General features: G+C 43.2%; 1 protein-coding gene across 21 annotated transcripts in view; it reads right to left on the bottom strand.

Moving 5' to 3' along the window:
* LMO7 (LIM domain 7) overlaps positions 1–15,719 on the bottom strand; it is a 501,535-nt gene that overhangs the window by 419,835 nt on the left and 65,981 nt on the right. The gene's annotated exons all lie outside the window — the stretch shown is intronic.

The following is a 15,719-nucleotide window of genomic DNA, read 5'->3' on the forward strand; positions in this document are numbered from 1 at the left end:
CACACACACACACACACACACACACACAACCCCACCCACACACACACCCCACCCACACACACACCACCCCACCCACACACACACAACCCCACCCCCACACACAACCCCACCCACACACACAACCCCACCCACACACACAACCCCACCCACACACACAACCCCACCCACACACACAACCCCACCCACACACACAACCCCACATTCAAATGTATTTTTTTTTTATATAGCGCAAACTCAACTCGAAGGTGTCAGAGCGCTTTACACGAGCAGGGTTACTCTAGATGGGGTGAATGCGCCGCTCTCATTACATTCCTGGATACTAGGATGGCGGTACTGAGTTGCTCGGAGGCACTCTATCAACCTCTAATGAACATCCCGCTCGCTCCTCAATGTGCCAGGTGCACAGACGCCACGTACTTCCGCAGAAATATCCCACACCGCACTATAGGCAGTACTCGCAGATTCCATAAGTGGGTCTCACTGAAACACACGGAGGGTTTTTCATTAAAAAGCCATCTAAACACTCGTTTAGAATTGAACTACAAGCTATTTCCCCTTATTCTCGGGATACCGGGAGCGGGTTCCTGACCACAAGGCTCCGCAGCTGCTCCGCCTTGCACGTCGCAATCACTGAATGAGGGGGTTCGAGTCGCATTTCCCTAATATCGGCCGGCCAGCAGACATCATCGCATCGCGTGACACAGTAACGTATGGGTCGCGACACAGTAACGTATGGGTCGCGACACAGTAACGTATGGGTCGCGACACAGTAACGTATGGGTCGCGACACAGTAACGTATGGGTCGCGACACAGTAACGTATGGGTCGCGCAACACAGTTTGTAAAGCTGTGCTATACATAAATGAGCTCCCCATGAAACCTATGGTTCTGCAATTAATGGTTACTATACTGGTTTCAGTAGACATTAGATTGCCCTCTCGGTAGTCCTGCCCTCCCGCTGAGGTAGGATCTAAACGTTCAAAGGAAAGCGCATGAATAAGATAGGCTTAAGTGTTTTTAAACAGTAGAACATGCGAAGTGATTTCTTAACTAATAATTCAGCTTTTTCTGCACCTGGCTTTGGTGGTCAGGATCTAGCGAAAAAAATGCACCCGTCCAGAACTGGGCTGTGAAAATAGGTGGGCGTCAGTTAGTAACCCTTGAAAAGATTACTCATGTTTGAGTTCAGAATGAAGCAATCAGGAGGAGTAACTAAAAGACCGGCAGTAAGTTTGGATGCGTTGGCATTCCTAGCTAAACATTAAGGCCTACGACTTTAAACAATCTAAGAACTAATGTACTATAAATTCCATGTGTTATGTTTCCTGTATATCATTTATGCAAAAAAAATGTAATAACTACTTTGACGTCTTGAAACGGTGTTTTCGTTTTGTTTCGCTGCAAACAGGTTATAATATTGTATAAATTACTTGCACTTATTTTGCAACATAAAGAGTTGAAAGGCAAGTCAATCCGCTTGTATTCTATGCAACACGGTATAGCGTAAGATACATACTGTACCATGGGAAATTTATACTGTAAGAAGGGGACCAAAAAATAATTAAAGGCAGGCGTAATTACAGGGTGGAAGAGAGGATTCTAGGACTAAAGGGCAGATGCAAATTTGCGATCAACATTTTCTGTAACAGTTACACCTACATAAATAAACATTTTGTATTACATGATTCGAAACAATTGCTGGTGATTAAATAATGCAAGATAAGGTCCTGTGCGAGGGCATCACCACTAGGGGGAGCCAAATTACAAGAAAGACTAGAAATTAGCTTTTTTTCCACCTTTAGTATGAGACAAGCAGGCTCTAAAATTGCTAATTGATGTTTTCCACAAATGTAGGAAATCTTGCCACTCATTGTAAAACCAGAGAACAACATGGACATAAAAAAATTAACATCCTTAGCCAAGGACTATTCATTCCATTTCACATGATCTAACATCACATTTTTGTTGGCCACTAAACAAACATGGTAAAACACATTAACAGCATCTGAGAACACCGAGGACCATCGACGTGCGCTTTCATCTACAACCCCGGGAGCCCAGTGATGCCGAAGCAACAAGGGCGCCAGTCATTTCCACATGACTTTAAAGTGACGGCTTATCACCTCACAGGTTGTTCTCCATTTTCCCAGGCGACACTAATTAAGGAAAATTCTTCTTCCAGCCGCCTCGCGCCTTCTAGCAGGAGCACTGGAACTGCAGCGTCAAAAGACCTCAAATGGAAAGAGAAACACGGTGAAGTCTGCCCTTCACTAAATTTAAAATCTGTAAAGTGAGCATCGGAAAATGAGTCACTGCCAAGGAAACACGCTGGCAGTTTCCAGGGGATCCAGTCTTTCAAATGTAGGCAGCTGGATTATGCGGAAAAAGACTGAGCATATGCAGACACGGGAAACGGCTGCTATCCTAGGAAATCTCTCGCTTTCATTTATTTCACTGACGAATTCTAGCGGAATTTATGTATATTCTTTAACATTCGAGCCACTCTTGTTAGTAAAATTCTAATGGGCCAGACAAACAGACAGGCATAGAATTTTAATGGGACAGGCATGAGAAATGTAAATTTAAATGTAAATGTGTTTGTATTTATATAGCGCCTTCTACCCAGAGGTCTCGTAGCGCTGTATTCATACCGCTGTGGAACCCTTCCTGGCTTTCCTGTGAGATGTCCACTCCTGGGCACCCCCAAGTTGAAGCCAGTCATCCAAGCACTGCTGGGGCCGTTGTGGAGATTAAGCAAGCTATTGCCCAGAGTCACAGAGTGGGACCGATGATTAGACTAGGCACCGAGGCGAGAATTATCAGGTCCGGAGAGATTGAGTCCAGGAATTGAACCCTGGTCCCGGGCCAGACCTCTGCATCAGGGTCTGCCGCTCTAACCATTGAGCCACGCTTCTCCACAGAAATGTAAACACTCACCGCCAAGAGCCCAACCACAAACACACTCAGCAGAATACCATATACACATTATATATACATTCAAAACGGGAGGGGGGGGTGTTCGGTATTGGGCTATAATGCAGCTACAAACAATACATGCCACTGAGACGTACCGCATACACAAATCCACACATACAAAACACCAGGCATAGTTTCTCTGTAAGGTCTGGGCAAAGTAGTTGACACACACCCAAGAGATGCACAACCATTAAGTGTCCTCCAGCAGGCCACCCTAAACCCAAAATTGCACAACTCAATGACACCACCATCCAATCAGAAGCTGATCTTAACAAATAACTAGATCTTAACATCTGAAGGTGACTAAAGTCTGCAAACAAACCCTGCAATTGTGTACAAACTACTGAGGCATTCAAAGAGAGCGGACAGAACTACAAGGACATACCAGCGGCAAACTGTGGGATATACAAACGGCAACAGCATAGCAAAAACATACAGAAGCACAACTAAGAACACTATACAGCAAAGAATGCCCGATAGTACGGGAGTGTTAGAAAGCTGATCAGTCAGCATGATGGAAACAGGAAGGAGTCTGAAAACTTTTAAAAGTTCTAAAGAAACAAGTGCATGAGGAGTAGAGATAAGAAAGGGACATGCAGAGTAAAAATAGTCAGATGAAACATAAGGAACTGGGATGAGAGAGATGTCAGCAAAATAGATAGGCTTTACCAACAAGAATGGGCAAATACTACGACTTTTGTCTAGGGCAAACTCATTGGACTGAAAAGAAAAAGCAGGTCAAATTCCCTAGCGTGCACAACCGAACAAACAGTAATCTCCAAATGAATCTGCTATAAAACGATAAACACTTTCAACCTACCAATCATCATATGAAGGTACCGATACCATTTTAATCTGGTCACATATCAATCTGTGTGTCTGTGGATTGAGAGCCAGTCAAAACCTTGAATTATGAGCAACCACCTCTATGGAAAACAACGTTGGTCATCTTCCGAATGTACTAAAAAGGGTACGGCTATTTAGCCTGCATTATCTCTTTTTCTGCCAAGCTGGTACAGATTAAAGAATTGCTTCAAGCTCGTATCCCGTTTCATTAGCTGTCCTCCTCCCCTTAATAGGTGTAGAGCACGCAGGTAGAGATATGGGATTGGAAACCGCACTTCAATCAGACAGGTCTTTGCCCCGATCTCGCTCAAACTGCGATATCAAGATTCAGAGGCAATGGTGCAGTAATATGAAATAATGGAAATACAGATCAAGCAAGAAGAGCAACTCAGACTTCAGAGTTGAGAGCATATCGAGAGTAATGGTTACTGGACAGGCGGGAGTATGAATATCACAGGTTGAGTAAATGGAAGTCCAATCTCCAAAGGCAAACCACTGCCAATTCACCACCTAATTCCACTTTCCAGAAACTCAAAGCATGCCAACTAGGTCTCAGGCAGGAACTGAACCAAATCACCAGAGCTGTTAAAATTGGCTACAGAGACCTAAATAAATCAGTAAAACGTTGAACAATGGAAGTGGGGGAAAGAATGTCAGGTGATGCTGTATTTGCAAACGGGCCATGTGACAAAAATCAAAGGTCTAACCTGCATAAAGGTAAAAATTCAACAAAGCATGGGGTAAAATACGATGGGAGAAACGGGAAGCAGCCATGACTGAAGAGCAACACATTTGCGGAGTAGATACCAGATGAGAAGAACTTGGAAGACTGGGTTTCAACTAATGAAGGCAAGAAGCTAAGGGAGAAAAGCAGCCAGGGGCATGCGTCAACAAACCCCAGGTAAAACTAAACCGGGCAAGCAAAAGGAGGGAAAGACAACACAAACAGGAAGCTCAGCTAAAACACACAGGAAGCAGAATGATGTGTTGATGCACAAATAAATACCACTAGCAGAGCTCCTAGTTCAAAATATGTTTTCATTACGAAAGCTTCTGCCAGTCTAGTGTATGTTGATCACAGTATATCACCTCAATTTATGACTGTTCTCAGGCCTATGCAAATCATGCAGTAAAACAGTTAAAAATTACCTAAGCGACTGCTAAAACCCAAAAAGCCAACTTTCAGAATAACTGTTCCCCTTAAATTCATGGTTATTCTGGGGGGGGCTTAAGAATGTCAGTTACTATGATGCGCCTCAGACACATGAAGCAAGCGTATGAAAGTAGGCAGAAGGCTATTTCCAACTACGGGAGTGGAACTTTGAGAGGCCTGACCATATGCGGAGTGTAGAAGAAGCCGGGTCAGTAAATAGGAAGAACTAATCCAAATTTCCTTCAACTTCCATCTCACCCCTTTGTCTCATTTTTTTCCATTTTTTCTGCCCGTCTATACATTGGCTGATGGAGCAGATCCACATCGCTGGACTAGTATGAGAATATGCCAAATGACAGGGATTCACAAGGTGACAGTGAAGAACTTTTTTTATGACAGGCTATGTCCTTTTATTCTAAGGCTCTTGAATTATTTGTAATTTCATGTAATTATTTGTTTTGTATATGTGTTTCCCAAGTGACTTCAGAGCTCTGACTGCAAGAGAGAAAATAGAGAGAGTTTCTTAACTGTAGATGAAGGCTGAGGCGGTTTCTAATGTGAGGCCCTGGAATGCCAAGAACTTTCCACCATGGTATAATCTTTCGAACATTTGTTGTTTGTCCCTATAGACTGATGAAGAACATATTCTGGCTGGCTCATAGGAAGGACCATATTTTGGAAGATGACCTGGCCCTTCTTTTCTTACAATACAGATGCTACAACGTTGATAGTTGGTGTAATGGGTGATTCTCAGACACACAGGAAAGTTATCTCCTGGAATAATGAATAGGCTAAGGGAAACAAATTATGAGAGGGTCAGTCTCATACACCGGATCAGGACCATCTCAAATAAACCCTCAGTGGGGGGAGATGAGTACCAATTCTTTGGGGGAGGGAAATACCAAAAGCTGGCCCGTGCATGTTATACGAGGGACTCAAGAGGGGTAGCCAAGTATTGCTACAAAGCCCTGTCCTTTACTGTAATAACAAAGTATACACTCTGAAGGTTGTTATGCATTAGTCTTGGGCAGTTGGGTACACCTTGTAATAACCACTGTGTATGTCCACACCCTTCCACGACTCCAAGAAGGGGTCCTAGCAAACATTAGAAAGCTTCTGCTGGGACAAGACTTTAAAGATGTAATGAACCTCTCACTAGATTGATCAGGCACTAGGATGGGTCCAAGCAAATTTTGCAGGACTCGCGGATGCCTATGGCTTAATCGATATCTGGAAAATACTTTATGGTCGGACATACAATACTACTTTCCCTCTGGCTTGCACAATACCCTCTCAGAATTGGACTATTTCTTTGTACCAGATTAAAGCATATTAATTATAAAAATGGTGGAATATATGGCTGGAGTCTCTCAGGTCACTCTTCAATGTAGCTAACTAAAAAAGGATATAGATACAGGGCGAAATGTGGCTACTAGATGCTTGAGGGCTACGAGATAACTCCCTTGTGAAACACTTAGAGACAGTAACACTCCACTTTTCTGAGAACCCAGGCACCGTTGAGTCTAGGATCCTGCTACGGGACGGTTATATGTGACCATGAGATGTCAAGTCATCTTAACCGCGGCGGCAATTCCGCCGCAGTGCGGCGGTTTAGCGGAGTGGGCGGGGCCGCGGCGGTTCAACGGACGTGTGCAGCACTACTAACGTAGTGCGCGCGACGGCTGTAGGCAGACAAAAGCATGCAAGGGGTTCAAAAAATGTACACAGATTGAGACTATCTAAAATCTGAAGACATTTCTGAGACAGAGGACAGCACCATCACCTACTCAATCAACATAGACTAGAATATTGGATGGATTAAGATACTAATATAGGGAAATAACCAACTAAGTAGCTAAAACAAACTATATGAAGGTTGGAGAGAGAGTATATGTAACAGCTGACATGGTAGGAATGTTAAAAGCATGGCTGAGTAGGCAAGAGGAAGCCTCTTCAAAGTCGGATGTCTTCAAAGAGGATTTTTACTGCTTAGGGCCACCACGCTTCCCTAAGGGTCTGGCTTATGCAGAAATACTAGAGTATTTGCTTGGTGTGTCGGGTTTGCCAGGATGTGAAGCGCAACTTTGGAGCCTGGTGGACAGGTACTAATTAATTTTACTGGTCCCCTTCCGTGATTGAACCTTACGTATCAAACAGTTATTATTTAATTGCCAAGAAATTCTGAGAAGATATTGGCTTCTGGAGTTGCACTTTGCCAATTGAATTGGCTCTTTTCAATCCCTTGAATCCATGGTCGGTTGTTTGAATTCTTCTGTGTGGGTTGATTGATTCTGGGTCCAACTTATAACGATGGAATGAAATCTTCGTTATCTTTTCTCCAATAATTTCTCTCCAGCCAACTTCTTGAGGGCTCTCAATGTATTTTAGCTACTCTGGCTGGATCTTCCTTCTCCTAGGAAATAGATGTTTTATCAAATTGTTCTGGACGCTCAGATAGCTAACTGTCTGCCCTGATGAGGACAGTGAATGTTTATGACGGACAAATTGTCGACGACGATATATGTGGCCGCACCTAATGAAGGATGCATTTTTATGTTTGTGTTGTTTCAGCTTTGTTCTGAACCCCCCATCTATGTACACACCCTTCTCACAGCCACCTTTTTCATTACACAGTGTAAATGTTGATTATTTTTATTGTTTGTGTACGGTGTTACGTGCCATTGTTTTATGTGTCTGAGTATTTTAAGAAAATGCATTAATACATTTTGTACAAGTTTATAATGGTCTTTGTTGCACATAGGTATCTTGCTTATCCCCCTTCTCCTTTTTCCTCTATATTGCTTTTCTTTTTCTTGATATGTTAAATTGAAGTAATTTTATGTAGTTTAAGGTATAATTGCCGTTTGTCGCCTTGAACCTCTGTTAGGATTTCAGTGTTTTCCCCTGGTTCAGGTTGTCAGGGAAGCCCCTGTTGTCCACAACGGCATAGCAAAAAGGCAGTGAATTTTATAGAGGAGAAATTCATATTTGGGGTCTCGCTGCAGCATGCCTGGCGTTAAAGTTAATCAATGGGTTTGGGTGCCAGAGCATGACGAAAACATGAACATGCAGATTTGTGGTTACTGCAACATGGGGTGTGGAGGTAACTCGAGACTGGGCTGAAATTTACAAATTAAATTTAGCTCTACTTCTCCGACAGTTCAATGATGACACTACACACTGGAGTAAGCTCTCACGTCCCCCCCCCCCCCCCCCACCAAGCATGGCCACATTGTTTAAAATGATGTTGCTGCTCTAATTTTGTTTGTGCTGAAAAACACCACCTTTTTGATCACAAAGACCTTCAGGCAGGCCAAGGCCACACTGCTATAGGGATCCAAAAATCCACAAAATCCAGCATAATCCTTCATAAGCTCTACTGATCAACATAGGACAGGTGCCTAGCCCTACCAAATCTTAGACATTACTACTAGGCAGTCCACCTAATAGCATTGAATGGCTGGGCGTATGCCACCCAGGAGGCCATCTGTTAAATTGGATAGACTTGATTTGGCCCCAAAAACATATTTGCAGTACGCCTGCTGTGCAAACATACTGGACAACAGACCACATGCGACAACTGGTGTGATAACTGCTTGGTTCAGAGGATTAAAGGTGTTAGATTGGGCCAAAACGCTTACAAAAAAAAAAAAACACTGTTACTAAATGGAATTTTCATGAAGATGGTGGTCCAAATTAAAGGGTGCAAGGCATGGACTCTCAGATATTGAAAAAAGTGGGCAACTTGCTGGGCACGCTTACTTGAAAACTTTCTCTACTACACAATCAGTTTGAATATTTTAAATACCTTCAGGTTTGGCAAACTCTTAGAAGTCATAGGATACAAGATGGGCAGAGGTCCAAGAGCATTCCTACCTGGAGTCTAGGATATTCAAGCATGACACGCAGGGAAAGGCGTTAACCAACACATATATTACTATCCTAAATAATGTTTCAGATAGTGAGTAGAAAATTGTCTAAATACAGAGGACACATTGAAGGTGTGGATTAGAAAAAGGCATTGATAAACTTGAGAGAAGAGGCCACACAATCCATTTTCAGACTCATTCAACTAAAAGTACTCCATGAGCTATAATAGCACTCGTTAAGACTATAGTGAGACAAGGAGTCTGAAGAGTTACCAAGCCTGCCTGAGATACTAAAGTGGGGAGCATGGAGAGATAACAAAGATACTGAGTGCTTCGTATTGTTGCATTTGAAGTATGTTTTTTTCCACAAAGTTAGTATGGAAGGGGTGATTTAAAAAAATTAAAAAAAAGAAGGGTTGTAAAGAACTGTATATAAATGCTTCAATTTTTTTTGTTCTATACGACATGTACCACCTTACAGATGCCTAAATGTAATACATCCCTACTAATATAGCCTTATAGCCCGCCGTAGAGGGCTATACCGGGTATTAAAGGCCCTCTCCAGCGTTAACAAGGGAGAGGGACTTTAATACCCAGTATAGCCCAGCTACGAAGGGCTATAAGGCTATTAGAACATTCTGCCACTAGAGGGTAGAATGTTCTAATAAATAAAACAAAGCCTTAAGGGAGCGCAAGGGGATTGGAATCCCCTTAGGCTCCTTGAAGCCTTTGTTCACAGCCAGAGCAGTGAACAAAGAAACATTAGAATGTTGGAGCTCCAGGCTTATACCAGCCATTACAAGCCCGGAGCACTCCATATTGTTTTCAATGGAGCTCCCAACATTCCAATGTTCTAATATCTTTTAAATAAAATGACGAATTTTTTTATTAAAGTGTTGGTTTGTAACTTTAAAAAAAATAAAAAGTGTAACTAGTATTTTTGTCCCAGGATCTTTGTGCTTGAAGCTGTATTTTAAATTTGATACTCGAGTAAACTGGCTGTTAATTGAGAGCTCTCAGGGCTTGCGCGGATAAAACAACAGAGGTGCCAACACTTGCATCCCAATGTAGGGGTCAGAACCTTAGACACACTCGCTAGCAGTCTTCTCTCCCGTCTACCACTAGAGGGTAGTTACAGATTCAAGAGGGAAAAATATTCTACACGATTTTCTTCATACTGGATTCAGATTTAACAAATAACGTCTGATTATCTCTGGAAAAAAAAGTACAATAACTATTGGGCGCAGGAGACAGAAAAGAGAGGCAGGTTGCAGATCTCGGACTAAAGTATGCCCCCTTAATATAGCATAATCTTAAAGCGAGGACTCGTGCCTTTTCTAACTGCTGACATATAGTGAGAGATATTTCTGGATTTCTTTGCAATTTCAAGCTATGTCAGACACACAAATGCAGTTGCAAAAACTTGCACACTGAGCAACCACAGCCATCCCCACATCGATGGTACAAATTTGCTTGGGCAAGAAAACGTTGATGGAACCTCTATGTAAGAAAGGGATGAACATGACCTTTTGGCCTCATTTTATAAAGCTTTGTCAAATTTGCAGGATACGCCATGATGTGAACTATTACCAGACAAGGAGTCGACGGAAAATAGCAACATAAAGCAATTTGAAGGTCCAAGTTTAGGGCACCTGAAACATGGGTTGCCTCTGAAATGTTCTGTTATCTTATCTCGAAGTATTTAAGAGTTTGTATGATGTTTGTTTGTGATCCGAGACCATAATGAAGCCAAGTAAAATGAATAGTGTGCTATGCGGGGATATAAAAAATGCCCATTTTTAAATGGAACGTCCCAGATCTCCTATCCACATGGATTTTTACTGGTAGAGTTAGTCAACAGAAGATGTCCCAGCCCTCTAGAATGTCACTGAATTTTTGTGAACCTAGCGAATAATATAAAAAACACACAGCCTTTCCTTTCACACTCTATGTACCCCAGGAAGATTGTCACATAGTCCTTTTAAAAACTCCTGTCACTTTACAGTCCGAGAAAGAAAAGTAATTACCAATTATCAAGTTAGAAAAATAAGCAGCAATTTGTCACAGGACCTAGCCTCAGATTTGACCAGTGGCATAACTAGGCACTTTGCCGCCCGTGGCGGTCTCTGCCTTTCTTGGCCACGCTGATGAAGGGGGAGAGGTGCTGGCGAGGATTCCTGCGCTTGCCACCCCGCTGCTAACTCATGCAAGAGCAGGGTGGCGCCCCCAAAACTCATCCGACCAAAGCCCCCCACCCCGTTGCTACGCCACTGGATTTGACCTCTTTGAAGCACAGCAAATGTGACGAGATTAATACACAATGTAAAGGCATCTTTATTTATTGCTCTTTAGCAACCCACCAGTGGGTCAGGACCCACAGTTTGGGAAATGCTGCCATACAAGGACATGATCGAGAAAACTGTTTGTACTGTACAAAATTGGTGTTTCAGACCCCTAATGATTTTCCAAACCAAATGCTCCCTTACTATTCTTACATGAGGACTAAATATTATAGACACATTCAAACTGTTATTGGAAAAAAACAACTTGTATGTATGTATAGGCATTTATATAGCGCACTACTTACCCGTAGGGTCCCAAGGCGCTTCGACCGCTGCGAAACCCTTCCTGGCTTCCCTGAAAGATGGTCCCTTAATGGGTATCTCCAGGGTGAGACCAGGCATCCCCGGCGGTCTGGTGGGGCCGTTAGTGAAGATGAGGCAAGCTAATGCCCAGAGTTGCCGAGTGTGATCACTGATCAGAGTGGGCACCGAGGCGAGAGAATTATCGAATCCGCTGACCCTGGTCCAGAAACCTGCCGCGCCGGGAATCGAACCCTGGTCCCGGGCCGTCCTCTGCTCTCGGGTCTGCCGCCTCTAACCAGTGAGCCACACTACTTCCAAGGAATGCCATATATTTTGATATCAAACATACGTCAAATGTACAGATAGCGTACAAAAGCTCTGGTGCCCAAGATCTCTTCCTATATTTGCTGTAAACAAACCAGTTGCGGAATGGGAAACACTCCTGGCCCTGCCTGAAACAAACTGCAATGGAAACTATAAATTTAAAGTGCTGAAAGGGGCCTATTCTTTTTCATCACAATGACCTTTTATAATTGATATTACAAAAAAGCTATGAAGATTCTCATGACCCTATGTAGACTCCTTGAGATTTGAAGCGACATAAACATACAGGTGGGCGTGCAGGAGGAAACCTGTCTAAACACAATTAGAGAATGGAAAGTGAAGCACTATGTATGTTCCAACAAGTTGTGCAGCTTTTGCCTTCCAAGTTCATTGCCAGAGGCAAAAAGCTAAGCATCCCAAATAGCAAGGCAAAGGATTTCTGCATCACCAACCTATTCAATAATAAACTATGCTGGCAGGCTATTCATCTTCATTTTCCAATATAAACAGGCTCAACAGCATGGAAAAAATGTACTAAACAAGCAAAGGGGAACCACAGTTTGGCCGATGGGTGGCAATCAAACAAAATGAACATTTCTCCTTTAAGACGACATTAAAAAATTGATGACAATCTAAGGGGTTATGAAACAACTAACCTATGGGCAGGGCCGCAATCAGGTCCCCTGTACAACACATGCAACAGTTGGGCCAACAGGAACACCGCAAGTTGGGGAGGCAGGAAGTCTGGAACCTGCCATTCAGGCTGCGGGGAGTTTGTTAGAAGGGATGTTTGGTCGTTTATGTTCTTCACAGTCACCAGTATGAAGCATGGGACGGATGGAGCAACCCATGCATGAATCCGGGACTTTAGCACTTCATATGGGGTACCAGCTCAAATATTTCGGGAGAGAAGTGACAGCTCTAAAATGCCATTGGGAAATCATTAAAAGGTACTGTTCGGGAACGCTGATCTGGACAGTGGGATTCAAGAGGAACAGTTATGCAGTACCTTTTAAGGTACTAGAACATTACAAGATGCTCACACAATCGGGGTTTAAATCCGATTCATGGAGATGGGTCTCCTTCTAAAGAAGTCAACTACATTCATTACCCAGCGAATGTGGGATGACCAGCAAGGCAGATATGTCACACACACTGGGCAGTGGGAGGGGCTGACACTTCACTTCTGCTCAGTTTACATCCCTCATAGGCTGCAAGATTCCACCTTGCCAGACATATGCTTCTTACTGTTGTAGTTTCCTCTGGGTATCGGTATACTGGGAGACGATTTAAGCATAGCGGCCAATGAAAAATAAGGCGGTGGGAATCTGTGAAAAAAAAAACATGGCGCCCTGGGCCAATGGTGGAATTTCTAGAACGCTTGGGATTCCACTATTCTACGCTTAGCGAACACACAGTCCTTGGGTGAAACAATACACGTTCTACTCTGGCACCTACAGAGGATTTTCTCATATAGATTTTTTCGTAACACAGCCCTTGCATATTGGTCGGTTTGTCGGAGTTAGACACTTGGCAAGAGGAATTTCAGATCGCTCTCCGGCATGGGTGGAAAAAGTGGGACAGCAGGTGGGACCACTGAGCCCTGGTAACTTCAAAGCAGGGAGCTACTAGAGGGGCTCAAACCCGTAAATGGCCAATACTTTAAAGAAAACAGTGAAACAGCGGTAACGCTATGGGAAGCATACAAGATGGTAGTGATTGGACAGGAGATATTGTTGATCGTGGGGGAAACAAAGAAAAAGAGGGCTCAAATGAGTGAGCTGGAGGCAGAGATCCTCAGCAGAGAATGATTCCTTGGCTTGCACAATGATTAAGAGCTCACCAACAGGCTCAGCTTGAAACAGCAAGAATATTGAGACCTTGCCGAAAAATGTACCAACCACTTCTATATCCTCTCAGCACAGATTATAGTAAGTACGATACAAATTAGGGAAATTATTGGCCTGTATGCAATAGAGAAACCGAAATCGAAAATGGGTTTTGGAGATCAAAAACAGAGAGGCAAAGTTGATTAAGGGGAACTCAGAATTTGCACAGGTATTTCCAACCATTATGTGAGGATATATGCATCTACAGTCACTAAGTCCCGGAGGACTTCTTTAGGGATGTACGACTCCTCAAGCTCTCAGCGGAGGATAGACAAGTCCTGGAGGCAGAGACTGTAGCTGATGATAGCCACAGAAATCAGAGAACTGCAATCAAGCAAAGCAATGGGACTAAATGGGCTACCCATCGAGTTATGCAGGGGTATGGTCACCGCATTATCCATGCATACACTCCATATGTTGTTTGAGGCCAGCAATCAGAGCAGACTCACACTAGATCAACGACTAACCACTATAGTGGGCATACCAAAAGAGGGCAAGCCAGTGCACGAATGTGCCCCATGCAGGCTGATTCTGTTAACCGCAGAGGACAAAATGCTAGCCAAAGTATTAGCGGCCAGTTTAAAATGAGTAATACCAACACTGATCCCCCCGTAATCAATCTGGTTTTAGGCGCAAAACGTAATCCCCGCTGAATATATGGAGTCTTGGAATGGGCCGATACAGGTACAAACACTGGTGATGTTACTGGATGCCCCAATGGCACTTTATACTCTTGAGTGGTACCACGTGTTTGCGGTCCTGGACAACCTGGGCTTTGGTATTCAATACAGGCAATAGACATGCATACTTTGCCATCAACCAATGAAGATCAAATGCCCAATGTCAAGTATATTCAAACTTACAACAGGAACCAGGCAGGGCTGCCTAAATTCACCCATGGCGCTGACCCCTCACCGCCTGTATCCAACAGGATCCACTGATCCCTATATGCAGATGATGTACTGATCTACATAGCAGAGCCTGCATTGAGGATGTTGAGGATAATGCAAATAGTTAGAAACTTCGGTCATTATTCTGGTTATACTATAAAATGGGGGAAATTCCAAATAAACTCTCACAAGGGAAATGAAGAAGCTACTGCCAAACTGTAGGAAGCCTATTGCGAGGCAGGGATTACGATGTTTAGGCATTTATGTAACTAGAAAGAACAATCTGTTCCTTAAGTAAAATCTCTACAACTTGTTAGATATATTTAAAAAGGGATGTGCGATTCTGGCAGGCATTGCCACTATTACTGCCGGGTAGAACAGCCATGTTCAATATGATGTCCCTGCCTAGATTTCTATATGCCCTCCAGAACACCACATTTCACATACCAGCAGAATTTTTCAAAAAGTTGGAAACCGAACTACTCTTACCACTAGGCTGTGGATGCCCTTCCCACATAGCTTTGCACAATCTGACAATCTGACAGAGGGAGTATATGATGGGGAAAATGGTTTTGACGGATATAAGAAAATATAGGTCCAGTCAGTGGGGGACAATAAATGACTGGGTGTATTCAGCCCAGGATGAACTGGCGATTAGGGTTTGACAAATACAGAATGGGAAGCAGGGAGATAACTGGCAGCACTAAATAGGAAAAGGTTGCTGAAAAACGTACCTGTCCACACTCAAACAGTAATATTGGTATGGAGAAATGGAAGGGAATACTAACAGAGGAAACTCTATTATGATTGGGATAGAGACTAGGTGGAGAAATTAGAAGGGTTTCCCAAATGAGAGCTAATTGGCATTTCAAAATATGTAGGTGTGTGGGCTGATGGAGACATGACCCTCCTGGAGGCCCTCGGTATAAACTGGTGGATTTCTAAGCCTATAGATGTTAACAGGTTAAATACGCCTTGGTTTCATTCATGAATAAAGTGAAAATATTGGAAGAATCCACGTGCATAGGAGATAGGTTAATAAATGACCCATTGAGCAAAGGTACTACATCAATGGCATATAAAAAGTTGATGAATGACTCCCCTGATGTCCTCAAGAAGCTTAAAGCAGACCAGGAAATGGATGTGGGGGGATTTGAGGAGGAGGAGAAGTGGGAAGAGGCATTGAG

This window comes from Lissotriton vulgaris, chromosome 8 (genome assembly GCF_964263255.1).
Source record: "Lissotriton vulgaris chromosome 8, aLisVul1.2, whole genome shotgun sequence".
Classification (NCBI taxonomy): Eukaryota; Metazoa; Chordata; class Amphibia; order Caudata; family Salamandridae; genus Lissotriton; species Lissotriton vulgaris.